General features: G+C 40.0%; 1 protein-coding gene across 3 annotated transcripts in view; it reads left to right on the forward strand.

Annotated features, from left to right (window-relative positions):
- PSMA8 (proteasome (prosome, macropain) subunit, alpha type, 8) overlaps positions 1–6,092 on the forward strand; it is a 53,405-nt gene that overhangs the window by 40,595 nt on the left and 6,718 nt on the right. The gene's annotated exons all lie outside the window — the stretch shown is intronic.

Genomic DNA, 6,092 nt, shown 5'->3' on the forward strand with positions numbered 1-6,092 from the left:
CAGAGCGAGACTCCGTCTCAAAAAAAAAAAAAAAAAAAAAAAAAGAAATATACTTAAAGGATTGTTTTATACTCAGACATGGCAGTGTATGCCTGAAATCCCAGCTACTTGGGAGACTGAGGTGGGAGGATCACTTGAAGTCAGGAGTTCAAGACCAGCCTTGGCAACATAACAAGACCCCCATCTCCACGGGAAAAAAATAATAATAAAAATTATATTTAAAGAAAAAAAGGATTGTTGCCAGATGCAGTGGCTCACACCTGTAATCCCAGCACTTTGGGAGGCTGAGGCGATGGATCACTTGAGATCAGGAGTTCAAAACTAACCTGACAAACATGGTGAAACCGCGTCTCTACTAAAAATACAAAAAAATTAGCTGGGCGTGGTGACAGACGCCTGTAATCCCAGCTGCTTGGGAGGCTGAGGCAGGAAAATCACTTGAACTCAGGAGGCAGAAGTTACAGTGAGCTGAGATTATGCCAGTGATGTGGGCAATAGACCGAGATTCCATCACAAAAAAAAATTTTTTTAAAGATTGTTTTGCATGTATCTTTTCTTTGGTTTTAAGGAAAATATTTCAAGTAGTATTAAAATTAGTACCATCTGGAGCAGTGGGTTTTTTGTTTGTTTCTGTTTTTGTTTTTGTCATCATGGTTGCTTTGACATCAATTTCCTACCCTTTATTATTCAGCTAACAGATGGGATATGAGGATAAGACAACAGCAAAGTTTCAATAAATAAGAGAAATGGGGACAGGATGGTGGAGCATGCCCCTGCAGAGCCCCACATAAATCACGGGGTGCTGAGCACAGAGTGTGGAAATGGGTATTATCCAGGTTTTAGTCACCCCTGCTGCTAAGAGCCCAGGGACAGATGCAGCAACACCATAGGGGCACAGAAACCACTGAGGCCAGAGTTTGCCTGTTCCGCTCCATAATATACCTATGCGTGTACACATAGACATACACACACACACACACACAGAGTTATACACGTATTTTTGCTTATGAGCGGTAGAATGGTATGCTTACTGACAGCAGCGTTATACTGTCTTCCACATGATACTTTAGGATAGGCTATGTAGGGAACAGAACACATGCTTTGGAGTTGGTAGACTAGGATTAAGTTCCAGCAGACACATTTTTTAACAATATGACCTTGAGCAAGTTGCTCTGATCTTCAACTTTCAGTTTTCTTCCCTATAAAATCAGTCTAATGATAACTTCATCAAAGGGCTGTTGTCATAAGTAAATGAAATGGTGTGAAATAGTAGTATCCTTTATAGTAGGTGCTCATTAAATGGTGTTTTACAGATTGGAGGTTTGTGGCAACCCTGTGTTGAACAAGTCTGTCAATGCCATTTGTCCAACAGCATGTGCTTACTTTGTGTCTCTGTCACATTTCTGGTAATTCTCAGAATATTTCAGACTTTTTAATTATTACTATTATATATATAACGTAGTAACAATGTAATTATTATATAATGGTGATCCATGATCAGTGATCTTTGATATTACTGTGTTAATTGTTTTGCAGTACCATGAACTGCACCCATGTAAAACAGTGAGTGAACTTAATCAATAAATGTTGTATGTGTTCTGACTGCTCCACTGACGAGCCATTTACCCGAGTCTCTCCCTCTCCTCAGCCCTCCTATTAACTGAGGCATAACAATGTTGAAAATAGACCAGTTAATAACCCTATAAGGGCCTCTAAGTGTTCAAGTGAAAGGAAGAGTCTCATGTCTGTCATATGAGTTTTAAATTAAAAAACTAGACTTGTTAAGCTTAGTGAGGAAGGCATGTCGAAAGCCAAGACAGGTAGAAAGCTAGGCCTCTTGTGCAAGTTATTCAAATTGTGAATGCAAATGAAAAGTACTTAAGAAAATTAAAAGTACTTAAAGAAAATTTAAAGTGCTACTGCAAGTGAACACATGAATGATAAGAAACTGAAACAACCAGGCCAGGCGTGGTGGCACGCACCTGGCCAACACGGCAAAACCTGTCTCTACTAAAAATACAAAATTTAACCATGTGTAGTGGCACACACCTGTAATCCCAGCTACTCTGCAGGCTGAGGCAGAAGAATCGCTTGAACCTGGGAGGCAGAGGAAAAAAAAAAAAAAAACAGACTTGTTACTGATACAGAGGTTTTAGTGGCCTGGCTGAAGATCAAACCAGCCACAACATTCCTCTAAGCCAAAGCCTAATCCAGAGCAAAGTCCTAACTTTCTTCAATTCTATCAAGGCTGAGAGGGGTGAGGAAGCTACAGAAGAAAAGGTTAGAGCTAACAGAGGTTGGATCATGAGGTTTAATGAAAGAAGACACCTTCATAACGTAAAGGTGCAAGGTGAAGCAGCAAGTACTGATGGAGAAGCTACAGCAAGTTATCCAGAAGATCTAGCTAAGACATTTATCTTCAGTGAAGGTGGTTATACTAAACAACAGATTTTCAATGTAGATGAAACACCTTTCTGCTGGAAGAAGATGCCATCTTTGATAGCTAGAAAGGAGAAATCACCTCACTGCCTGGCTTCAAGGGACAGACTGTCTTGTTAGGGGATAATGCAGCTGGTAACTTTAAGTGGAAGCCAGTGCTCATTTACAATCAATGGACGGCAGCACATCTATTTACAGCGTAGTATACTGAATATTTTAAGCCCACTATTGAGACCTAACACTCAAAAAAAAAGGTTCCTTTCAAAATGTCACTGCTTATTCACAGTCCACTTAGTCACCCAGTAGCTCTGATGAACATGTACAAGGAAATTAATGTTTTAGTGCCTAGAAACACATCCTTTCTGCGGCATGTAGATCAAGGAGTAATTTTGACTTTCAAGTCTTATTATTTAAGGAATATGGCCAGGCATAGTGGCTCACACGTGTAATCTCAACACTTCGGGAGGCCAAGGCAGAAGGATTGATTGCTAGAGGCTAGAAGTTTGAGATCAGCCCGGGCAACATAGTTAGACTATGTCTCTACCAACATTGGCTGGGCACAGTGGCTCATGCCTGTAATCCCAGCACTTTGGGAGGCTGAGACGGGCAGATCACTTGAGATCAGGAGTTCAAGACCAGCCTGGCCAACATGGTGAAACCCCGTCTCTACCACAAATACAAAAATTAGCTGGATGTGGTGGGGGGAATCTGTAATCCCAGCTACTCAGGAGACTGAAGCAGGAGAATTACTTGAACTCAGGAGGTGGAGGTTACAGTGAGCCAAGATTGTGCCACTGCACTTCAGCCTGGGTGACAGAGCAAGACTGTCTAAAAAAAACAACAACAGAAAAAGTCCTGGCACAGTGCTCATGCCTGTAATCCCAGCACTTTGGGAGACTGAGGTGGGTGGATTGCTTGAGGTCAGGAGTTCAAGACCAGCCTGACCAACATGGTGAAACCCTATTTCTACTAAAAATACAAAAATTAGCCAGTCATGGTGGTGGGCATCTGTAATCCCAGCTACTCAGGAGGCTAAGGCAGGATAATCGCTTGAACCCAGGAGGCAGAGGTTGCAGTGAGCCAAGATTGTACCATTGTACTCCAGCCTGGGTGACAGAGCAAGAAAAAAAAAACTAAAAAAAAAAAAAAAACCAAAAAAATTAGAGAAACAAAAATATCAACATTAACAGGAGTTTAGAATAAGTTGATTCCAACCCTTATGGATGACTTTCAGGAGTTCAAGACTTTAGTAGAGGAAGTCACTGCAGATGTGGTACAAATAGCTAGAGAACTAAAATTAGAAGTGAAGCCTGAATATGCACCTGAATTGGTGCAATCTTGTGATAAAACAGATGATAAGTTGCTTCTTAAAGATGAGAAAAGAATGTGGTTTCTTGGATGAAATCTACTCCTGGTTATGATGATATAAACATTATTGAAATAACAAAAAATTTAGAGTATTATATAAACTCAATTGCTAAAGCAGTAACAGGGTTTGAGAAGATTGACTCCAGTTTTGAAAAGTTCAGTTGTGAGTAAAATGCTGTCAAACAGCATCTCATGCTACAAAGACATTTTTTATGAAAGGAAGAGTCTATCGATGTGGCAAACTTCATTGTTGTCTTATTTTGGGAAATTGCCACAGCCACTTCAACCTTCAGCAACCACTAACTACCTTGATGAGTCAGCACCATCATCATCAAGACAAGACCCCACCAGCAAAAAGATTACTTGCTGGAGCCTTACATGATTTTTAGCATTTTTTAGCAATAAAGTATTTTTAAATTAAGATATGTTGATTTTTTTGGACATAATGCTATTGCACACTTAATAGACTACGGTATAGTGCAAACATAACTTTAATATGCACTGGGAAACCAAAACATTCATGTGACTCAATATTTGCCTTACTGCCGTGGTCCTAAACCAAACCCACAATTTTTCCAAGGTATGCCTGTATGTGTATTCATAAACAGAGAGAGAATATCAATATGTAGTCAGTTTTAGTCATTTATTCTGGCTTAAAGCAGCTACTGTGTCTTTTTACCTTAGATTAAATATTTTTAAAGAATGTAAAGAATGTTATGTAAAGCTTGTCATTTTCTACAACTATTAAACAAAAAATTTACCTTCCACTGTAATCTTAGGCCACCAAAATATGAAGAGAAGTGAGTTTGTCAGTAGTAATATTAAGCACTTTCTCCTTCCTCTATTCCTTCTCACCTGGTTTTTGAAAATCTGTTAGAAGTTGTTTTTGGCGGCCAGGCACAGTGGCTCATGCCTGTAATCCCAGTACTTTGGGGGTCCAAGGCGGGTGGATCACCTGAGGTCAGGAGTTCGAGACCAGCCTGGCCATCATGGTAAAACCCTATCTCTACTAAAAATACAAAAAATTAGCGAGGCGTGGTCATGGGTGCCTGTAATTTCAGCTATTCAGGAAGCTGAGGCAAGAGAATCACTTGAACCAGGAGACAGATGTTGCGGTGAGCTGAGATCGTGCCATTGCACTCCAGCCTGGACAACAAGAGCAAAACTCCATCTAAAAAAAAAAAAAAGTTGTTTTAGGCAGACATTTGAGAATAGTTTCTACTGAAAATTGAAAATTCTCATTGGAAAAAAATGAGTTCCCATTGACCTGAGGAGAAATTAAAGTAAGCAGAGGTTAATGTGTTAGAACAAATGCTTTTGTCTACAAGTTAAAACAAAACAAAACAAAAAACTCCAACTCATAGTGACTTAAACAACAAGAAATCGTTTTATCTCACAGATGAAAGTATACACCTGCTCCAGACACAGTGTGTTTAACAACACAATGATGTCCTCATGGATCTAGATTTGTCCTGTCCCTCCACTCTGCAATTTTGAATATTGGCTTCATCCTAAAGTTAGTTTGTTCTACTAAGGTTGATTCCTCTCATGACCACCAGAGGCAATCAGAATGATTTATTTTCCTGTTAACCTCTTGTAGGAGAGGGAGAACTTCCCTAACTTTGGAGTGTAAGTCCCTCCCTTCAATCTGACTGGAAGACTGAAGACATCCTCAGAACGGTCTCCAGAAGATTCTGTTTGCTGGTTGGCTAATGCTAAGCAATGGTATAGAATGGATGTTTGGGTAATCAACCATAATGTATTCTCTAGGAAGTTTTTCAATGTCTTCAGAGTCTGAAATTGCTTAACTGAAAATTATTTTAAAATAGACTTGCATCTGGTTTTAAACCAATTTTGCCAAATTTCGATGTATATAGAAATCGTCTCGATTATGTTTCTTTACAGAGTTTTAATTTGTGGATCTTGAATAACTGTGATAGACTCCACATGAAAATATTATAAATCCTATTGCATTCTCGATTTTGATAAATCTTTGTGTGGGATACAGTTCAGTGAAGTGATCAAAAGTAGAGCTCTGGCTGGGCATAGTGGCTCATGCCTATAAGCCCAGCACTTTGGGAGACCGAGGTGGGTGGATCTCGAGGTCAAGAGTTCAAGATCAGCCTGGCCAACATAGTGAAACCCCATCTCTGCTAAAAATACACACACACACACACAAATTAGCTGAGTGTGTTGGCAGGCACCTGTAGTCCCAGCTACTTGGGAGGCTGAGGCAGGAGAATCGCTTGAACCTGGGAGGCAGAGGTTACAGTGAGCCAAGATCA

The sequence above is a fragment of the Colobus angolensis genome, unplaced genomic scaffold (assembly GCF_000951035.1).
Source record: "Colobus angolensis palliatus isolate OR3802 unplaced genomic scaffold, Cang.pa_1.0 Scaffold18, whole genome shotgun sequence".
NCBI lineage: Eukaryota > Metazoa > Chordata > Mammalia > Primates > Cercopithecidae > Colobus > Colobus angolensis.